Here is a 24073-nt window from a genome sequence, read left to right on the forward strand (position 1 = left end):
CATGACCATTGGGACTGAAGGAGGGCACCAGGGCCTATCTGTCTATTACATATCAATGCAACATAATACATTTCTTTTTAAATATAATAAATATAGTGTAATGAATGTAAATATTTTAATATTTTCTTCTGACACTCCAAAGGATTATTTAGCCCTTCTGAGGTACATGCACCCCCGTTTAGAGACCATGGTTATAGAAATAGAAACTATGGGAAAAAATTAAGCATGCAAGTGACATGTTTAAGCTTGAATTGGAAGAACTGCCCTGTAGCCAAGTTTCCTAGACGGCTTTAAGTATGTCTTTTAATTTTATTAGTTTGGATGGACAAAATACTTTCTAACATATACTTTGGACTTCTTTATTAGTCATTATCTTAATGGTACTTACTGTTTTCTTTTCTTTTTTAAGTGTATTTTTTAAAGTTTATTTATTTGAGAGAGCTCTAGCAGGGGAGGAGCAGAGAGAGAGGATCCCAAGCAGGCTCACACCATCAGTGCAGAGCCCAACGCAGGGCTCTATCTCACAAACTGTGAGATCGTGACCTGAGCCAAACTCAAGAGTAGGATGCTTAACTGACTGAACCATCCAGGTGTCCCAGTACCTATTGTTTTCTTTATGACTTATTAGATCGTGCTATAATGCAGAGAGGCCTTGAGTCTATTAAGTTTTTTTAAGACCATAAGTCTCTATATTAAATGGTCTCTATTATTCTTTAAAAAATTCTTGTTACTGATATTCAGAAAAATTTAGCCTTTTCTCTTGTATCTGGTTAACATTATTATTATTGTTATTACGTTGGTTCTTGACTCATTCAATTTAATATATATATTCAGAGGGCTTGAAACCCAGAGTACCAGGCTTAGTGAAATCGTATCTAAAATAAGACAAAAACTTTCTGAGTTAGGCCTAAGGAATATTCCTCTAAGGAAACTTAATATGTGACTTAATGTGTGGATTTGATGACCTTGACACTTTTCAGAAGTATTTGGGGGGAGGAGGGGCTCAATTTGTAGGTGTGGGATATATTCCAGATAAGCTGAAATGCCAGACTCCCAAGTTCTAGACAAAAAAGCATTTTTTACACTTAATGTTTTGATGGTAGTACTTTATAAAGACTTGTTAACATTTATTTTTTATTTATTAGGGTATTTGCACACTTCTAAGCTTGCTGATTAGAGCTCTTTGAAAGTTGAGTATATAAAAACAGGGAAAAACTTTGACCCTGGCATGCAGATTGAGGACAGCTGAAAAGTAAGATAAAGAGGAAGGAAAGGAATAGGGGCTTAGGAGGGTCATTGTATACGAAATCTAGAACTTATTCTGAGCAGGAGACTCTCATGACCGGAAGTGAGTCCTGCATGAAGTCACAGTTCAGATATATAAGAAGAGATACCTGGGTTGATGGGTAAATACAGAACAGACATGTCTCAGTTGCTGGGTCAGAGAGAGGGGACATGGCCACCATCCTTGGCAAAGTGATAATACCTTGGCAATGCTCACAGCTGGGCAATTGCTCCTCAGGGAGCTCCTAAGAGGAATTCAGGCTGAACTGATTCTCAAATAAGTCAATTTAATGTAAACAAAATTGTCTCTTTCATGTTAGTGGGTGCCCAGTGAATCAAGTTTTATTTATTCTACTGAATAGAAGGCTAGTCATCTCTCTTTTATGTAAATTCGCATAGATACAGAAAAGTACCCAAAGTAATACAAATATACATACGCATCTGCTCAGAATTAGTTCATGTTAGTATTTTATCCTACTTGGTTCAGACTGCTGTTAAAGAAATAAAATGTTGTAGTTCAACTTCTCTTTGAATCCCTTCCCAGCTTCAAAATTGAGACACTTGGCTTCCTGCTAATAAGGGCAATTTGGAGTTTGAGAAATTAACTGGAAAAATAAATACATATAACTGTATTTTCATCCCAAATTCTAGGTTGTGCTGCACAAAGGACAAAGGGAAGTATTACCAATTTCTTTTATTATAGATTTATTTTTCTTTTTCATCATGTAATAGTGCTTTAAATGTCTCCATAGATATTCATTAGCTCTGCTTGAGGGACAACAGTACATTTGCTTTGGCACACACATTATGGGCAAGGAGTTCCTAAAGTCCCGTTTAATGAATTCACATAGTTTTAATACCTGACAAGGGAGTGTCCAAACTGAGCCACCACAGGAGAAATAAAAGGATTGAACCATTCTAGTTGCTATTCATTTGCACTTACTGAAGCACAGAATGTCAGATGCAGATATTTTGGAAGCAGAGTCAGCCTGTGGACAAATTATTTTTCTTTCCCATATTATATTTTCCCTTGAATCATAAAATGGGATTGGCACAAGTTGAGTCTCAGGCATCGGACATGGAGATGGAGGTTTGTGTGCAGAGTGTTACTGAACAATGCCTTGGGAACCTTCTGGAAAGAAGTGAGTGGGGGCAGACTTGGGCAGAGGGAGAATTGAACCAAGATGCAGATACAAGAGAAGCCTTTCCTGATCCCATTGAGCTCGCAGCCCGTCACTTCTGTCCTCATTTGAGGAAGGCAGTAAAAGGGGCTGCTGGAGGGGAAAGATAATAGCCTTCAGCTAGGCAGTTCCTCATAGTCTAGGGCAACTTGTGGAGAAGGCCTCCTGTGTGCAGCATCAGTGGGCAACACTCCCAGCATCTGGGAAATGAGGGCCTCAGTCCTGGAGAGGGAATGTGGGCACCTCACCATTCCTGTGCCCAGCTTGCTCATGCGGCATACGTAAGATAGCCCAGGGTAGATGCCATGGCACACATGTTATTAACAAATAGCCATTCCATTTCATCAGGGACAACTACCCAAATTAATGTGGTTTGGTTTATTTGCAAATAAATACGTTATTCTTAGCAGTAAATTTTCCTAAACTATATGAACATTTTTCCTATTTTTGCTTTAAGCAATTCAACTATTCAGGTATATATTTGGGAATATATTATTGAATATATATCGCACATCAAAGAGGATGTGCAAACCTAAGAAGTCAGGCTCACTCTCTGGAAAGAAGCAACAATATAATTTGACAGATTAAATGCACAGATAGAACATTTAGGGAACAACTACATAACCATGCCTAAAGAAATGCATAATAATGTTCTAAGAATGAAAATGCTGACAAAATTTAGGTTGGCAGAAGTTTCCAGAGTGGATTAGTGACTGTACTGCTGGGGAAACATCATTAATAAAAGCACCAGTTGAATTTGTCCCTCTTACATTTCTCCAAAGACACCGTTCTTAGCTGGTGAAAGGTAGTTATTACCATATTACATACTAAGTTCTTTTTGTAATTACCTAGGTTGCCAAAAGTTATAAAAGGGAAAATTGAACAAACAGATAAATTAAAGTTTCCAAATGTTTTTAGTTCAATAAAACTTCCTTTAAAGGAAAGTCCTTTAAAGGACCTTGCAATACTATGATTTATGTGACAATGTAAATTAATTTCTCCACGTAGTTCTCTCTTTATCTAGAATGCATAATAGGTACAACACAGCCATGACTTCTGTTTTTGCAAGAACAGAGTGTAGGCCTGTTCTACCAGAACCCGGCATTCTGGTGAAAATGCCTGGGCCATGGTATTTCTCATATCTATGATGCCAACCATTCCTTAAGTTTAGAAAGAAAAGAACCAAATTTAAAAATGCCATTCTAGTCGTTCTTTAGGATTTTATAAGTATGACTAGGAAACTGATTTACTTATTAATTGTTTGCTATTAATGTGACTTTTGAATGAAGTGTCTGAATACACGCATTATAGGGTATAAGCAGTACACAGGCGAGAAGAGATTTTGTTCTTAAAGTTCCTTTAAAAGTTAAAAGTTTGAGGTTTACTTAGTTACCCACTAAGTAAAATTGTCTATAAAATAAAGCTACAAATGAGAGGTAGTTCTAGGCCAGTCCCTCTATGTCAAAGTAATAGAACTCCATTTCCTTAGATCTGACTTTGCACAAATGATTTGCAAAGTCCTGGTCCTCTGGAAAGTTGTACACCCCGGGGGGTGATGCAGAACTCTGGGGGCAGGAGAGGGCCCCAAGGGGAGGAGAGAGAAAAGGACGAAGTCTTAGACACTCAGGATCTCATGGTGGAGAGAAAAAGTTCTACAGCAAGGAAGAGGTTAGCAGTTAAGGATAAATGGCTGTTTAATTTATTAATCCTGTTTTGATCTACAGGTTGAGTTGCCACAGGTTGATTATTCTGGATGGTATTTCAGGATAATGCTTTAAATAAACAACACTTTATTTCAATTTGATGTTTTCTCTCTTGTCCATGGAAGTTTTACTTTTTAGTCTTATTTGCACTTTCTCTTGACCTGTACTTATTGCCTAAGCAACGTTATTGCAACAATACAGGATATCAAATAGGAGGAAAATGTCCTCACAATGTGCTCATGCAGACATATCAACTATTTTCATTTTTTTCTAGTTTTTCCATACATAAACATTGTTGTAACCAAAGCAGAGATACTTTTGTGCCCTGGTCTTTTTCACCTGACATTGTATCATGTTTTATGATTCTTCATCTTTCCCCTTTTACCACTCCAAAATAAAGAGAAACCCTTGGCCTTCTGGGTTCCATATTGGATGCCCAGGCTTGCAAAACTCTGTGCTAGGCATCGAATTCCATGCAGCTTCCTTTAGAGATGGGACTGTGTGTGCCACCTCTGAGAGTCCGCATCTCTGTAGATGTCTTCTCCAGTTGGAAGGGAATGACTTTCCATTCTCCTCTTAAAAGTGCAAAGAAACCTCACCTTCTCACACACTACTTGCCTTTGGGCTGCTTATGCTTTCTGGTGTCATTTGAATTTAAAGGTAGTTTCAAGTGTTACCGTTGAAACACAAACCAACTGTTTCCCTCAGTGTGGTGTCTGGCAGGGAGCAGGCACTCAACAAAACTTTACTGAATGAACAGTATTTCTCATACAGGATCACATGTAAATTATGTTAGCAAAAGAAAGTTTTCATAATGTGTTTCCAAACTAAAAGTGTTTGTTTACCTAGAATGACTCCTGAAAGCTAGAAATCATAGTGCTTTAAAATATACATTTTAAAGAATGATGCTATCCATTGTTCCACTTGCTTTAGAGAAGATTTTGCTCTTTTAAGCTTCTTAACAACTTGGCGATACTGGTATTGATACCCATTTTATAGATGAATAAGGCTAGAGAGATAAGAAACTTGTCCAAGATCACACAGTCAAGAAGTTAAGTGTTGGAGCCAAGGTGTCCAAGCCTTTCAGTGTTCATATGATATCCTTCCAATATCCACAGTCGGGTTTTCAGCTTCAGATAGTATAAAGTTCAGAATGCTATTAAAGAGAATGCTTCTAGGTGTCCCTTTGCATGTTATTTGTATTTGCTATGAAGTCGGGGTATCAACAATAGTGATTTGTCTGTGGGGATGTCCCTGATGTCACCTTAGGGGTTGATACCAGTTAACCTTGGGGTTTTCTCAACTGGCTTATAGTGTGGATTTGAGCTCTTAAGGAACTTTAGTCATTATAAAGTGTTCATGACTGGTTCGGGTTACCTAATTTCTACAGAGAAAGTGATAGTTCTGTACAATCATGGCATATAAAGTAGAGTGGGAGATATTCTGGATACTGCCATAAGAATCCCTAAAAATTACAAGTTTGAAGTGCAATATAATCAAGCAAAGGAAAGATAATCGAGTGAAATTAATTACTCTGCTACAACTCTTTAACAAGAAAAGAATGAAAGATTGAATCTATTCCTTGATCATATATAAAATATGTTTTTAAAAAATATTTGTCGGGGCACCTGGGTGGCTCAGTCGGTTAAGTGGCCAACTTCGGCTCAGGTCATGATCTCACGGTCTGTGAGTCCGAGCCCCGCCTCGGGCTCTGTGCTGACAGCTCAGAGCCTGGAGCCTGCTTCAGATTCTGTGTCTCCCTCTCTCTGACCCTCCCCCATTCATGTTCTGTCTCTCTCTGTCTCAAAAATAAATAAACATTAAAAAAAATTAAAAAAAAATATTTGTCTCACACTACGTCAATGGCTTATAATTTCTAGAATCAATATCTAATGTCTTATGGAATTCTATGAATGTATTTTACTGTCACCCATTTTGAATAAATTGTAATATAGAACTATTTACACATCAAACAAAATGTACAACCTTAAAATAAAGATGAATATTCCTTAGAATTTCAGTTTTTAGAAAGTATTGGCTGTAGGGGCACCTGGGTGGCTCAGTCGGTTAAGCATCCCACTTCGGCTCAGGTCACGATCTCACAGTTCATGGGTTTGGGCCCTTCAGGATCAGTGCTGTCAGCTTGGAGCCTGGGCCCTGCTTCAGATTCTGTGTTTCCCTCTCTTTCTGTCATTCCCTTCTCATGCTCTGTCCCTGTGTCTGTCTCTGTCTCTCTCAAATAAAGTAAACATTTAAAAAAGAAAAAAAGAAAATATTGGCTGTTAATAGTTATAATTTAATCTTTGCAACATTGGCACTAGTAATAATAATAGAAGATTTTTTTTCAGCCACATTGGATCTAAGTATCCGCTAGGTAACTGTCACCCTTTTCAAATCACTAGAGTATTTTTAAAAACATTAGCTAAGCATTGCTAAAAATACTTCTGAGAAATTTTATTCCACTTCATAGACATAGTATGTCTGTCAAAAACATTAAACGTCTGGACACTATAGCAACATTCTATTTTAGAGTCAGAAATCAATCTTAGAAAATATGATCTTGTACTCAATGATGCGACACAATAATTGCAGGGATAGAAATGTTCTGGAAAGATGAAACCATAAGTGCTAAAATGAGGTCATTTAAAATGAAACAGAATGTTTCTTTTAATGATAGCATCAGTTTATTTTATGGCATTCAAAATACTTACATATTAGAATGAGGCAAGAATGATATAAACCACTAAAATAGAATTAAAATGTTTATCTATATTTGTATATCTCATGTATTGTGATTCTGACCTGCTAATATCTCTTAAGATTTTCACTAGCAAAGTTATAAAAATGTGGAACACAAATCTCTAGGTTTAAAGCTAAATGCACTAAAAATATGATGTTGGATTTAAAAAAAACTCATCTGCGATAGTAACTATGTAAGGGCTAATAATTAAACTGAAGACAGAGACTTAAAAAGTAACAAATCAATACTCGATGGTTCTTTTCCATAGCTGTTGGAGAATCTAAACTTCAATATTTACATGGCCTTCCTTACAGTTATTAGGGCTTCTTGATCATTATGCCCAAAGGAAAATGTGTTTAAGGCTTATATAAATCTACCAGAATTCAGATGTATTTCCACTGCAAAAAAGTTAGTTTAGTTAATTTCATCACAAGCTTCTTTCTGTAAATGACACTAAATTAAACAAAGAATTATTGACAGTGGAGATGAAAAAAACATTTGGTGATTATTGGCCATGACACAGGCCCTCGTGAAGGTTTCCACCTCATCTAATCTTCAAATAAGCTTGTGAGATGGAAATATCATCACCCCCATTTTACAGCTGAAAAACAGAGGCATGAAAATGGAATTGATAACATTTCTATAGGATTATGGACAACTTAATTCTCAAATATACTAATGTTTCATCCTTGCTATATCCAAGGTATAAAGTGTCCATGCCTTAGTATAGAATGTAATAGTCTAACTTGATGAGGTTAAAGATACCTATGTTTTCAGGTTTTCAAATGGTCTCTTTCAAATGCATTTTACTGCATTCCTTAAATAGTGGATTTGTTTTGTACCAACAACTTTGAAGAATGTACTTATAGGCTATTGGAAAATTGACAAACTTTATTTTCAGGTTTGAAGTTAGATATTAATGGAAACAAATACATCATGATACTTACACTAGGTGTATTTGGGTGGGGGAGTAATTGGAATGTAAAAAGAAATGTTCAGCTAGTCCTATAAAACATAAAATAACAATATGGTAGGTATACAACTAAAAGTAAACTGATAAGCACAGACAGTGTAAGTCAAACTGAAAAGTGATCAGAAGAACAAATAAATCAGTGAATACATTCAGCAGATAAGGCAAGTACTTTCATTTCCCTTGGGTAAATATCTAGGAATAAACAAGCTGACTCACGTAGCATATATCTGATTCATTTTTTTAAAGGAAACTATCAAATTGTTTTCCAAAATGGTTGGTTGTACCATTTTACAATTCCACAAGCAACACAAGAGACTTCAAGTTCCTTTGATCCTAGCTAACACTTGGAAAGTTAGTCATTCTAATAGGTATGCAGTGGTATTTAATTATAGTTTTAATTTGCTCATGACTAATAATGTTGAGCATCTTTTCCTAAGTTTATTTTCTACCTTTATAATAGCTTTTGTGAAGTCCTTGTTAAAAATCTTCAACATATATGTCATTTGTAAATATTTTATCCCAGTCTGTTTCTTGTCTTTTCAGTCTCTTGGTATTTTCAAGACTTGGACATAAATGTTCACAGAAGCTTTATTTATAATAACCAAAACCTAGAAATGGTCCAAATATGTATCAGCAGGTATGGGGGATAAACAATCATGGTATCCAAACACCAGAGTACTTTTCAGCAATAAGAAAGAATGAACTGTTGATATATGTAACCACATGGATAATCCTCAAAATAATTGTGATGAGTGAAAAAGCCCAGAAAAAAAAAAGAGTGCATGCTTTAGGATTTCATTTATATACAATAAGAGAAATATAAACTAATGCACGGTGACAGAAAACAGGTCATTAGTTTATTAAAAATAGGAGGATAACAGGTGATGAGGATTACATTAGAGCGAAAAGAAATTTTTGAGTGATGAATACATTCATTATTTTGCTTGTAATAATAGTTTCATGGGTTTATTCTTATACCCAAACTTAAAAATTGTACATTTTAAATATGCACAGTCTATTCTATGTCAATTACACTTCAATAAAGCTGTTTTAAAACTTCAGCAGAAAATTTGCATTATGCATTATGCATTTGTGTTCTTAATTGAATAACCAAGAAAGAAAGAAAGAAAGAAAGAAAGAAAGAAAGAAAGAGAAAGGGATGAGGAAGGAAGGAAGGAAGGGAGGAAGGAAGGAAAGAAAGAAGGAAAAGAGAAGAAAAAAACAAAGAAAATCATAACATTCCATGAAAAGTTACAATACGTCTCATTTATGCTTTTGTAATACCATTTGGCTCTTCCTAAGGCATAACATTACCCCTTTTTTTTAAACTCTTAGGATGAATAAAATTCCATTCTGAAAGTTTCAGTTTAGATAACAATGTATCAAGAAATTCTCAATATTTATACTGACTGTAAGAAGTATGTATTATGAAAACATTAGTTTTCATTGAAAACATAATAAATTCTGCCCTTGGCAAAACATGTAATTAAAAGCTTAAAAACTGCCACCACCAGGCATTAATTGCATGTGTCAGATCATGCAAAAGGAAATAGTTAATTTGTTTTTTTCAGTTAGCTGATTAAAACAAATGGATATTAATAAAGGACAGCACAAGGTGAAGCAGGTCAGTAGGATCATTTTGGGAAAGGCTATAAATTCTACTTGGGGTTATTGACACATTTTCTGGTTTTCTTCTTTTATGGCCCTTGAAATACACAGCACAGTTGTTGTGTGTGTGCTTTTTTTAATTTTTAGAAAATGTTTGTTCATTTTCGAGACAGAGCACAAACAGGGGAGGGGCAGAGAGAGGGGGATGCAGAATCTGAAGCAGGCTCCAGGCTCTGAGCTGTCAGCACAGAGCCCAACTGGGGGCTTGAATTCAGGAACCATGAGATCATGACCTGATCTGAAGTCAGACCTGATCTGAAGTCGGACGCTTAACTAAGCCACCCAGGCACCCCTACACAGTACAGTTCTTAACAGTGAGCTAAATAAAATGGGATTACAGCAGAGGGCAAGACGTGGGTTCCACTGGGGCTGCTGGGAGTAGCAAAAACGTACAGCTTACCTCTTATAGGCACGGGACAGTCCAGGATGGTCTCCGAATCTCCACTCCCATTAGTTCCTTCCTTTAGATGTCACAGTGAAAGTAAAACAGTTTACTGTCCTGGCTTCATTAGCCCTTTGTTCTTATGGATCATCTTTTCAGTTTCAGTTTTCCAGCCATATCATGTCAACTGAAATAAAGACTTTCATCCTGCATTACTATCTAGTCTTACTTGATGTTTCTTGTCACCCTTCAATTTATATCTGCCATTCATTTGCTGCTTCAAACCAGTTTGGAGTATTTAAAATAAGATTAAAATTTCTGCTTCTGCAGAGAGTAAAGAAAAATAAATTCTGTAGAGTCTGCTTCCTCTATGCAAAAGTTGCTAATCTGGTTTACCTTTTGATTTAGAGTTTTACTTTGCAACACACCTCCTTGACTTGCCGTGTATAAGTGTGGATAACTGTCAAATTATTATAATTTAGTAAATTTCCCTTAGTACTTTCAGTGACTGTGGAACTCAAAAGAGAGTTTTGAAGAATTTATACGTGTTCTGAAGGCATAATTAACATTTAATGACAGTGTAAATTACTTCTTAATAATTAAGACATGCTTCAGTATGAATGAAGGAAGCATCTTTATTTGTGCTCAGAACACAAAGATCAAATGTCTTTTGCTGTAATAAACTTATTTTAGAAAGAGTTCTAGATTAATAGAAAATTTGTGAAGATGGTACAGAGTTCGTATATACTCTGTATCCAGTTTCCCATATTGTTAGCATTTTACATTATTGTGATACATTGGTTACAACTGATAAACTAATATTGACACATCATAACTAAACTTCTTGAAAAGGAAAATATCAAGTGCAACCCCCACTTATATACACTTACCATAAGATTTAGCAATCCCTAACTGGATTCTCTTAGGTATTTACCCAAGAAAAATCAAAACATATGTCCACACATGTATTTGTATATAAATGTTCATAACAACTGAGTCGTTGATAGTGCCCAAATGTCTATCAACACGTGAATGGGTAAACAAATTGTGAAATATCCATAAATGGAATATTACTCACTAATAAAAAGGAACAAACTATTGATATACACAACATGGGTGGATCTCAGTCATTATGCTAAGTTAAAGAAGCCAGATATAGACATGTATAAAATGTTACTAGAAAAGACAAAACCTTAGTATCAAAAGCACATCTGAGGTTGCCAGAGCCTGGGGCTGGGGGAAGGAAATTGACTACAAAGTGGTATAAGGGAATATGTACACATGGCTATATATTTTTTCCCAAATTCATCAAATTGTATAATTAAAAATGGTGATTTTTATTGTATGTAAATTTTACCTGAATAAACTGAGTGAGAATAAGTGGAATGGGTCAGACAGTAGAGCAAGTTTCTAAGACTTTAGACAGCTTGACCAAATTTTAAGTCCACTATTCTTAAAAAAGAAATAATTTGGTAGTAAAAATCAATAGCAAGTAACTGCCAGTGGTAAATAAAGCTTCTTGAATTAATGTCAAAATAAAAAAGTATGCTCATATTCAAAGAAAGCCTTGAAATAGCACCAAGTAAACTGACATGTAGTGAAATTGGCAAAAAGAAATAAACACTACATCAGTGTGTTAGGAAAGCTAAGATTTTTGCAAGATTCAAATCAGGTTTTAAAATTAAATATATGGTTTTGGGTCTTTTACTGGAATATCTAGGTTTTTGGCCTTCTTTGATTTATATTGTATTGGACACTTATAATGAAAATAAAATTTCAAGAATAAGAATTGCATAAAATCAATGACACGACTCATAGGTCTTCTCAGAGTTGGCATGCTCCTCGTGGAAAAAGATAGTCATTCTCATTTTAAAACACTCGGGTGGGCAGCTCCTCCCCATTCTGGACAACCAAACTATTTGCTCAGAGGATTTTCTTAAGAATTGTTTATTGCTTTTACACAGCAACTGATGCAGCTAGGAAAGTATGTTACTTTCAACATCATCATTCCTTAGGTTGTTTGCATCCTTGTTAACATGGCAAATTTGTATCAGTGATTTCATCCACAATCAAATGACTGATCTTTCATCTGAGATATATTCGCTTATTCATTCATTTTTATTTAATTCATTCAAGATCTATTGGGCATCTCCTTTGTACCAGATACTCTGCCAGGTGCTGGGGACACATCAGTGAAGAAATTATATAGAATTTTTGACATCAGAGTCCAGTGGAAGAGACAAACAAACCTTCAATTAAAAGACCACACAAAAATACTATGATTAGTGTTTTTTTTTTTTTTTTGTATGGGGTGCTTTGAAAGAATATGGGGCTCCTGGGTGGCTCAGTTGGCTAAGCGCCTGACTTCGGCTCAGATCATGATCTCACAGTTCGTGAGTTTGAGCCACACATCGGGCTCTGTGACGGAAGCCTGGAGCCTTCTTCAGATTCTGTGTCTTCCTCTCTCTCTCTGACCCTTCCCCACTAGCACTCTGTCTCTCTCTCTCTCTCCTAAAAATAAATAAACATTAAAAATTTTTTAAAATGACAAAAGCCTTTCATTAGCAAGGAAAGGCTGTATATAAGTACATGAGTATACATAAAAGGGGGTGTATAAGTGTAATGATAATGGAGATGGACAATTGAAATAATGTATTAAAACAATCTAAATATACTATCAAATGGGTTAATATTAATAATAGGTATTATTTACCAACTCTTTCACCACTCTTTTTTATCTGTTATATTAATATAATTTTATTTTTTAATATAATTTTCAATTGATGAACTAATTTTAAGGTTTCTACATTTATTTTCCCTAACTCTTAATTTCATAACACACAGTGTAACTTGATTAAACAGTAACTAAACTCCTCCTTTGTTTGCATTCAACCATTTTTCTTTTATTCTGTGTAAGAATTTCTTTTCCTTGCTGACAGCTCAGAACCTGGAGCCTGCTTTGGATTCTGTCTCCTCTCTCTGTCCCTCCCCTGCTCACACTCTGTCTCTCTTTTTCAAAGTAAGTAAACATTAAAATAAAAAAAATAATTTCTTTTTCTTTAAGCATAGGCAATAATTTCTCTGACACTGTTGTAGCAACATCTTGCTAGATAGGTCTCCTGAGGCAAGGGAAATAAAAGCAAAAATAAACTATTGGGACTACTCCAACATAAAGAGCTTCTGCACAGCAAAAGAAATAAGCAACAGAACTAAAAGACAACCTACTGAATGGGAGGAGATATTTGCAAATGACATATCTGATAAAGGTTTAGTATTCAAAATATGTAAAGAACTTATACAACTCAACATCAAAAAGCAAATAATCCAATTAAAAAATGGGCAGAAGACATGAACAGACATTTCTCCAAAGAAGACATCCAGATGGCTGACACATGAAAGATGCTCAACATCACTCATTATCAGGGAAATGCAAATCAAAAAGACAATGAGATATCACCTCACACCTGTCAGAATGACTAAAATAAAAAACACAAGAAATAACAAGTGTTGGCAAGGATGTTGCGAAAAAGGAACCCTTGTGCACTGTTGGTGGGGAAGCAAACCGGTGCAAACCCCCACTGTGCAAGGTTCTCTAAAAAATTAAAAATAGAATTACCCTACAGTGCAATAATCACATTACTGGGTATTTACCCAAAGAATGTAAAAACACTAATTTGAAGTGATATATGCATCCTTATGTTTATTACAGCATTATTTACAATAACCAATCTATGGGAGCAGTCCTAGTGTCCATTGACAGATGAATAGATAAAGAAGGTGTGGTATATATACACAATGGAATATTATTCAACCATAAAAAAGAATGAAATCTTGCCATATGCAACAACATAAATGGATCTAGAGAGTATAATGCTAAGAAAAATAAGCCAAAGAAAGACAAAAACCATAAAATTTCACGTGTATATATAATTTAAGAAACAGAACAAACAAAAGGGGAGGAAAAAAGCAAACCAAGAAACAGACTCAACTACAGAAAACAAACGGATGGCTACCAGAGGGGAGGTGGGTGGGGGGATGGGTGAAAGAAGTGGAGGGGATTAAGAGTACACTTACCTTAACGAGCACTGAGGAATATATGGAACTGGTGAATCACTATACTGGGTACCTGAAATGAATATAACACTGTATATTAACTATATTGGAATAAAAATAAAAGAGTTTCTTTCTGTTTAAACTACAGTATTGACAGTTTTCTTCACAGGGAGGGGAAGATCACATTTATTTGAAATAAGAAAGAGTACCTAAACATATTTCACCATAAGATATGTTTTATCTAAATTTTTTCGAGAATGGAATCTATTACTATACAGTTTTCCAATGAAAATATTTCTCCCCTTTCTCCTTGCAGGCTACTCTTTTGCTCTCCTTCCTTTTATTTAGACACATTTATAGAACATTAGCTCTGCGCTGCGCAGTGCTCAGAGTTGCTGTGTAGAGTGGATGGGTTGTGCCCCTTACCCCTCCAGGGAGCCCCTTCCCATATGGTGCACTTGATACAATGTGCATGGCGTGTGAAATAATCCCCATCAGTATGTTCTCAACCTTCTTCTTTCCTCCTGTTTCATTCTTTAAAAAAAAATTTTTTTTTAATGTTCTTATTTATTTTTGAGAGAGAGAGACAGAGAGCTAGCGGGGAAGGGGTAGAGAGAGAGGGAGGCACAGAATCCGAAGTAGGCTCTAGTATCTGAGCTGTCAGCACAGAGGCTTATGTGGGGCTTGAACTCTTGAACCGCGAGATCATGACCTGAGGGGAAGTCAGATGCTTAAGGACTGAGCCACCTGGGCACCCCTTCATGTTCTGTTCTCATTGTGTGATATCTCCCAGTCTCTGTTTTCAAGACACTTTTTTCTTGTGGTCTCCAAATCTTTTATAGTTAGCCATTTACTACAGTATCTTCCTTTGGCCATCTTACACCTCAAACCGTCAGTACGTTCCCAACTAGATTCATCTTATCTTCTTTAAAGCTCTTTCGACTTCTTTAAATCTTCAAGACAATTCATGGAAACGTTTTTTCAACACTTAAAAAAAGCAATCTTCAAGGTACTGTGAGACACGAGGATGGTTCAGACAAACTATTCCTGGACTGAGGGAGCTTCTCAGCAAGTACACTCACAGATTGTTTTCAATATTCTTTTTCAGCTATTTGCTGCAATGCTGCACTACAGCACCAGGACCAGATCGCGATGTAGAGGACACAGAGAGAACATTCCAGGGACAGTGATAGTCACTGGAATCATTTGGCTGTTACAAAGTGAGTGAGACATTCTGAAAGATTTCATTTCAGTATGGTTTTTTTACGTAGTTGATACAAATCAGGTTGAATTTTCTTATGTAGAACCGTGAACACTAGTGTGTTTGTGAAAGATACAGTTTCTCTTTGACTTTTTATCAAATGGTGTTCTCTGTTATTAATCACCTTTTTATTTTCCATATTTCCGACAGATCAGCATCAGGGGGCTTGCTGACCCTGGAGGGACTAGTCTTCGCAGGGCTAGACAATTCCTAGTGAGAGTGAAAGACTGGCTTGCTGAGGATACCTCTCATATGTAAAGTAATCAATCCAGAGCCCACATCCCCACCACCTATTGGGCTCCAACAACACTCAAGGGCACTATTTGCCTGTGCTAATCATCCCAAGGCCCAGTACCAGAACACCAGGGACAGCCTCTATACCTCTGAGTACACTGAAGTTATTCAAAGTAGCCAATCCTAAACCTGCCTAGCCTTGCCTTGCCAGTTCCTGACCACAGAAACCACAATAAAGGTTCTCACCAGTATTTTCCCCTCACTCCCTCTGCCTGCTGACCAGCTCTGATGCTTTCTTGTACTGCTCTGTGCTCCCTGTGCGATACGTAATGTCTCTTCCTCTTGGGAACTGTGATGAACAAACTATCTTTTCAATGGCAATCATCTCCGGATTGAAAAATAATAAAACGTCCATTTTAAAGAAGAGCTGGAGTTTATGGGCTGTGGGAATTGATACTGCTTTCACATCTTGCAGAAATAACATGACAAATTATGCCTTTCCCCTTTCCAAAGCATCTACTATGGTCATGCAATTTTACCGAGGCCATTGCTTCTACTGGCCCCTCTGCCACACAGATAAATAGGTAAAATGTCTTCATTCTTCGGTGTCTGATGAAATGTCCTATGTTCTATTGATCCTACAATAAAAATATATTATGTTGGTAAGTTACTTTATGGTTAATAGGTGTTTCCACATTTATTTATCACTTAAGAGCTTCTCACACACATACACACATATTAAAGATAGGTCATGAATCATTCCTATATTGGAGATGAAGGAATTGTGACTCCATGAGCTTAAAGCTTTTCCTAGGCTCATCCTACAATGGATGGTGGTGGTGGTGGGTGTTTCTTAGTCTACCACCTAAGATTTCTAGGTAGTAGATTTCTACTATTAGAAACTATTTTCTAATTTCTACTATTAATTTCTACTACTAATTTCTACTCCTATTTCCTATTTCTACTATTATTTCCACTATTTCTACTACCTAGAAATCTTGGGTATTGCTAAAATGAAAATCTTAATAGAAACTTGATTCTAGAAGATGCAGTAAATTGAAATTAGACCTGTATCAATAAAAAAAATAATCACATTCACAGCTAGAAAGGGAAAGATTGAACACATTTCTCCCTTCTGCTTCGCATGAAGTTAGAGTGCATCTTTTGGGAATGTATCAGGGAAGACTACTTTCTCTGACTGTTTACCAGCATCCATATATATCGTAAAATCAGGCTGACCCTGTGTTAATTTTTGTACAGTTTTATATTCATTTGTTATTATATTAAAATAGTTCTTTGCAAAATACCATTATTGACAACAATTCCAATTGAATTTTTCAAGGAAAGAGACACCAAGGCTGCAGCGTAACTCTTTTTCTATGAAGGAGAGATAAAAATTTAGAGCTGGAATTAATTTTAGAGATTATGCAATACAAACATTTATCAAAGAAGCCCAATGACATTAGGAAGTTTTCCTAAGATATTATAATACCTCTTCTCAGCAATTTGTCATTTTACTACTAAACCAAAGTTCTCGCTCACATTCCATATACCCTTAAGGATGTTTTAGCTCAGAAGTCTGTGTTGTAATGCAAATTGGAGAATTCAAATCCCTGGTATATTGTGAAGAATGAAAATGACCTTGAGTCCTTTCTCTAAGAGAGCAATCCTGTTCTGTCTTGCAGGAGTTAAACCATTTGAGGATGGGAGGGGGAGAGGTGTTGTCCCAAGTTTCAATAAAGTCTGAAGGTGAAAAGTTTAATGGGAATTTCAGGGGCCAGCTCACTCTATACAATCTTACAGAATCTGGGTGTATTTCAAGTACTAGTCTAACCTAAACAAGGAAACCATCTCAATCTTACATTGCATTTCCTTTTAACATAGGCTCTACAAAAGGAGTTCTCTCAGTATATTTTTCATTGTTCCCAGAATATTAGCTCTGAGAAGCCAAAACTTTCTCCACATCTATGAAAATAATTTAAAAACCCCTACAGAACATTTGGGCCTTTTGAAATAAAAACTGTAAAAAGCTCTGATGTTTGTGAAGTATTCCTTTTATTTATCATTGAAGGCTGGAATTACTTAACGCAAATCTGCTTCATTTTTCTTTAATGGAAGGCTCCCAAAGGTCATAGAAGTTCTGAGAAATCAAATTCTGAGATTTTCTTGGGCTTCTGGGCTATTGAAGCTGGACTGAGTTATGTTTATTAAATCCATGTCTATATTTTTGGCAATTAGTTTCTTACACCTTGACTTTAGAAATCTGGGAATCATTGACATGCCAAAACTTCAAACTATATGAGGCTAATTTTTCATAAACCAATGTGCCTAATTACTGGTATTACTTTTTGAAATGTTTCCATGACTGATCCTCCTGTTATTCATACATGGCAAATGCATTTAAAATGCCATCTATCATCTGGACCCCTACTTTCAAGCCCTTAGGCAAATGTTTTTGTAAACAATTGGCCCTTGAAGGTATCCCTGGAGCCAGGAAGCTCATATTTCATTGGACCAAGAGAAGAAACACATTCCAGAGTTAAGGATCCTCTGAGGACAAAACTGTGAGTCAAGGTTCACCACATTGTATCATTAATCAGCTTGATTCAAATGATGTCATAAATCCAAGGTCAAAATGAGCAGTCAAATTCCACCTCCAAAGACCCACGTTTGTAGCTTCAAGGGTGTCCTGTGAAATTTTCCTCCTAATTTTTAAAAATGAGGCAATGATTATGAGCTGAAAAATTTGAAGACCAACTATAAATCAAGAATTTGGTGATGTAATCAACACAGGATAGAACTAAATGCATCTAACATATGCTTAAAAACCCATATAATTATGATTATAAGAATAGGATGTAATCATAAATGGTAACTAACAATGAAATTGGTGACATTTATACAGCTGATTTGAGTATTTTTTAAAGGTCCCTTGTAAAGGTGACTAGTAGGAAACTGCTCAGAGCCTCTACTCAAGACATTGTAACAAAAACCACCTGAAGTACAAGTTAAAAATACGCTTTCTGAAAACCAAACCAAAACTTAGGCTTTGGAAGTTCCAAGCTATTTAAAAATGAACATGAGGAAACATCTCTCCTCATTTTGGTTAGACTTAACTTATATTCCTTTATTGAGAAATAAGATCAGGTAAGGTACCTAGGGTTTTAGATTCTAGGCAGAAAGGGAGAAGCAAAAAGGAGACAAACAAAATGTGTAGAAGTTCGTCACCATTAGACCAGCCTTATACAAGAAATGTTAAATGGAGTTCTTCAAGTTGAAACTGAAGGAGGCTTATTAATAACAGGAAAACATATGAAAGTATAAAACTCACTGGTAAAGGTAAGTATACAGTTAAAATCAGAATATCCCAGTTTTAAGGCTGGTGGGTAAGTCACTTATAACTCTCATATGAAGGATCAAAGACAAAAGTATTCAAAATAACCATAACTACAATAATTTGTTAATGGTTACACAATGTAAAAAGATGTAAATTATGACATCAAAAAATAAAATGGGGTGGAGGGAGGGTAAAATGTAGAACTTTTCAATATACTTGAAGTTAAGTGTTATCAGCTTAAAATACAGTGTTATAAATACAAGATACTTTATGTAAGTCTCATGGCAATCACAAAGCCACACAAAAGAAAAACAGAAAGGAATTAAGCAATACCATTACAGAAATTTATCAAATTACAAAGGAAGAGAACAAGAGAAGAAAGAAAGAGAAGAACTACAAAACAGACAGAAAACAGTAAACAGAATGGTAATAGTAAGTTAATACCTACCCATAATTACTTTAAATATAAATGAGCTCAATCCTCCAATCAAAAGACTTAGAGTGACCAAATGGATTAAAAAACAAGACCAAACTATGTTCTGCCTATGAGAGACTCACTTCAGCTTTAGGGAGCACACAGACTGAAAGAGAAGTTACAGAGAAATACATTCCGTGCAAAGGGAAACCAAAAGAAAGTAGGAATAATTAAATTAGACAAAACAGAACTAAAGCCAAAGACTGTAACAACAGATAAAGAAAGTCATTATGCTAAGTGAAATTAGTCAGAAGGGGAAAGGCAAATACTCCATGGAATCATTTATAAGTGGAAACAACAACAACAAAAAGGAAAACCCCAAACTCATAAAAACAGAAAAGTGGTTTCCAAGGGCTATGGGGTGGAGAAAACAGGAAGAGGTTGGTAAAAGGTACGAATATTCAGGTGTAAGACGACTAAGTTCTCAGGATCTAATGTATAAGGTGGTGACTATAACTGATAACACTGTATTGTATAATTGAAATTTGCTAAGAGTAGAACTTAAAATTTCTCACTAAAACTTAAAAAAAAGGGAAAATATGTTAGGTGATGGATTTGTTAATTAACTCAATGTAGGGAATCCTTCCACAACGCATGCATGTATCAAATAATCCCTCTATACACTTTAAATATCTTACAACTCTTTTGATTATACCTCTATAAAACTGAAAAATAATTTTTTTTAAAAAAAGAAACTTCATAGGAAGAAAAAGAGGAAAAAGAGAAGAGAAGACAAAATAGGAAAGGTTAATACACAAGTACAGAAAGCAAGTAAAAAGAAAACCAAAAAGCCAAAGTGGAGAACAATTGCGGAAATAGAAAAGAGAACTGAGAGTATGAATCCACGAGGATGCATCAACTGCACACATATATGCAGGGATATTCTGAGATGTATGTGGCTAAACTCATACTGAGCTTAACTGACACTTAAAACTCACCATATTTTCCATGTTCCACATAAATATTTCACGATTTTCTTTAGTAATAAATAAATAAATTCAGAGGTTAATAATGTGTTATCTCTTGATGGAATGATGAATTCTCCCCCAAAACCTTTGCATGTATACACTATTTTTCATGCAATATCAGGCACTCGTGGACACCTTGAGGTTCTATTTTGGAGGTCAGGTTAAGAACTATAAAATAGTTTATCCATGAATTCATCGTCCATTCATTCATTCATTCATTCATTCAACAAACGTTTGTTGAGGACCTGATCTGTGCCAGGAACTGTTATAGCCACTGAAGATATAGTAACAAACAAAAGAAAAATTTCTGCCTTAATGGAGTTTCTGTTTGGAGTTTCTGTTCTGACTGATTTATCAGTCAATAAAAATGACTCAAAAAGTATATTGCTAAAGCCACCTTTGTTTTTAAATCATAATTTACAGTAGTTGAGTCCCTTGTTTCTTGTTTATTATTATGCTTGTAGAATGTGTGACTGGCTACACAAAAATAAGGGTTACTGTTTACATGCAGTATTTAAATATTTAATCTTTTACCAGAACACACCTCTAGGTGCAGCTAATTAAAAACAAACAAGCAAACAAGCAAACAAACAATTTTTAGGGTTTTCTGCTTAAGAAAACCTCAAGGGATTACCTGGGAAACAGCAGGATGATCCCCTCCTCTCTTCCCTCTCTTCCTCTTTTGCTGTCTCTTATGTGGGTATAAAACAAGTTTATTATTACATGATTCCGATTCCAATACCCTAATAGGTGATTTGATAAGTGGTAGGCACATTTCCAGTGGGGCAATCAGATTCCTTGGGAGACTCTAATATTTATAGTTAAAAACACTAGTCTCTGCTGTCACTTATACTGAGATAAAGGAGATCCACGAACTGAGAGCACCATTTTGATGCAGCCTTGTTTTACCTGCTTGCAAAAACAGCAGAGAAAACTGGTTTCTTTAAAAAGAAGAAATATGAAAACCCAAGAGCAACAGAACAAAATTCAGGTACTCCCAGATGAATGGAAAGTGTCACTTTTATTTGTGTGTGGCTCATTACAATTCGACAAATAAACCTTAGTATTCAAGAATATGGCTTTCTTAATCTTAACCGGTGCAATTTCTGTGTTGATCTCTCCTTTTTACTGATATAAGAAAATACTATCTGGTCACTATTTAGTAAACTCAGCAGACATTACTTGATTTATTCGGGTTCAAAATGTCATTGATTTGGGATTTAAACTCAGTGAGTTGAGGAGTCAGAATCAGTCCACATAGAGTTTTCTTCTTCCCACCGCTGAGGTCCAGAGAAGCATGCAGTTCTTCACGGCATCGATCGCAAGAGGTGTTGGATTTTCGATCATCTCTACACACCAGGTTGAATGCTTCCTTTCCAGTCATTGTGAACATGTACTTATTAGTGCTGCTGGTGAGTACTGAGTTCACTAGGATGCCTAATGTCCAAGTTCATAGAGCTCTTCCTCTCTACCTGAACTTTAAGGCCTTTACAGTCCTTTGACTGCCTTCTTGCTTGCCGCCCTGGCATGTAACAGCCTAAATGCCCTGCCCTTGCTGCCCCATGATTGTCCACCACTCTGGATACAGGCCTTCTTTTCAAGGACAATGATCTCCTGGGCTGCACCCAGAAACAAAGCAAAGGCATCCTTACTCTAGGGTCCCCTCAAATTTACCTTTCCTGCTGTCATTCCCTCCCCAGGGGCAAGATTCAAGTTTCTTTAAAAATTTAGAAGGTTCTATTTCACAATAGTGTTTGGCACTCTTTTCCTCCTCTTTGAACTTGGGAAAATATCTTTTGGTTTAGCTGAGAAAAGACATTCATTTCCTTTCTGTGTGTAGGGAAAATTAACCACGTCTTTCCAAAAAGCTACTTAAGTAGGTCATTGAGGCAAAGAATACTGAGACTATTTCCCCCAATGCTTTTTCTCTCTCCCCAAAGTAAAACACAAACAGGCCCTGTGAGCTCAAGGGAAGGGTTTGGTTAATCAAGTCCCACCTATGAATGTAAATGATAAGAACTGTGTTTACCCAGATGCTCGACGTATAACTCAACTTCTAAGCTGGGTAAAACTCTACAAAATTTTTCAGTTGGGAGACATGGCTCTTGTATTTTAAAATAATATATAAGAATAAAAGATGTAAGGGCTCATTGTGGTTAAACAGGAAAAGGAAATTCAGATAGACTTTTGTGTTGGATGTGTCAGACCATGGCAGGCTGACATGAACTATCTCATTTAAGTTTCAGAATCACTGTGAGATAGATGTTAGTAGCTTTATTTTTGAGGAGAAGAAACAGTTAAATGAATTATTCAAACTATAATAAGACTTCTATTATTGGTTGAATTATATCCCCACAAAAGATACATTGAAGTCCTAACTCTAGTTACCTGTAAATGTGACTTCATTTGGAAATAGGGTCTTTGCAGATATAATTAAATTTAGAGGAGGCCATACTGGATTCAGGTGGCCTTAAATCTGATGACTGGTGTGCTTATAACGAGAAAAATATTTAAAACCCTCACACACATGCACGAAGGAAAGCCAGTCATGTAAAGATGGAGTGATGCAGTTATAGTCAAGGAATGCCAAGGACTGTGGGAAACCGCTAGTAGCTAGAAAGAGACAAAGAAGTATTCTTCTCTAGAGCCTTCATGGGGAGTATGGTCTTTTGGAGACCTTTGGACTTCTAGACTCCAGAACTGTGAGACTATGTATTTCTGGTTGTTTTAAGCAAGCCCCCCCGCCCCCCCCCCCCCCGCCAGTTTGCAGTAATTTGTTACAGCAGACCTAGAAAAGTAACACAAAGCCCCATTCACTGAATGCCTACTAGGTTTCAGACATTCTCCTGGCCATCTATTACATGCTACTTGATTTAATCTTAACGCCATCAACTCCAATTTGCCGAGAGGAAGACAAGGTTCAGAAAGGTTATGTAATTCACCAATATCACACTGTTTTCAAGTCATAAGGCCAGGATTCAAAAGGTCAGACATAAAGATTCTACTACACTATAAGTGCCTTTCTAAGTTCACATAACAAGAAAACAAATTTGAAACCAGATATTCAGATTCCAGGTCCAGTGCCCTTATCACTAAACAGAATTAAAAAAAAAAATCAAATGTCACATTCATCACTGCAATACTGAAGCTAACAAATGAAGATCTCTGAATGTTTTTGTAAGGTTCTATGTATAAAGTGTTAGACATTTATAAAGGAAGATTGAAATGCAAAATTACAAGTGAGAAAAATGTATCAAGTAAGATCAAAGTATCTTAAGTAAATACACTTACTGCAATTCTCCTGCATTAAATACTGCTATTTATAAGAAGTCCAAGACAAAGATATTTTGCCATATGGAGATTTTATGGTAACTCTATATGCTGTAATTAGGTGAGATTTTATGACCCTAGAAAAGTGTTTTTGAAACTGTGTTTCAAGTGAGCTCCAACTTCCTCAGAGCTAAGGTCTTCCTATGAACTTGCCAAGACCTACAGGATCCTGCCTCCTTTTCCCGCAACCTCTTACCCATTGCTTCCTATTTGATCACTCTTCTCCAGCCACACTAATTCCTCCATGTTTCTGGAACATGCTTGGCTTTCTATTACCTATAACAGAGCCTTTGAACTTGTAGTTCTCTCTGGCTGAAATTCTCTTCTCCCAGAGTTCTGCCTGGCTCGCCCTCTCACTGCCTTCATGTTTTGACATAAATGTTACCTTTTTAATGTTGTCTTCCCTGACCACCATATCTAAAATGGAAGCCCTTCCCTGACACTATCCTCTCCCTGCTTTATTTTTAACAATTACCATTATCTG

This window comes from Panthera pardus, unplaced genomic scaffold (assembly GCF_024362965.1).
Source record: "Panthera pardus isolate Hobbes unplaced genomic scaffold, ASM2436296v1 HiC_scaffold_17, whole genome shotgun sequence".
NCBI lineage: Eukaryota > Metazoa > Chordata > Mammalia > Carnivora > Felidae > Panthera > Panthera pardus.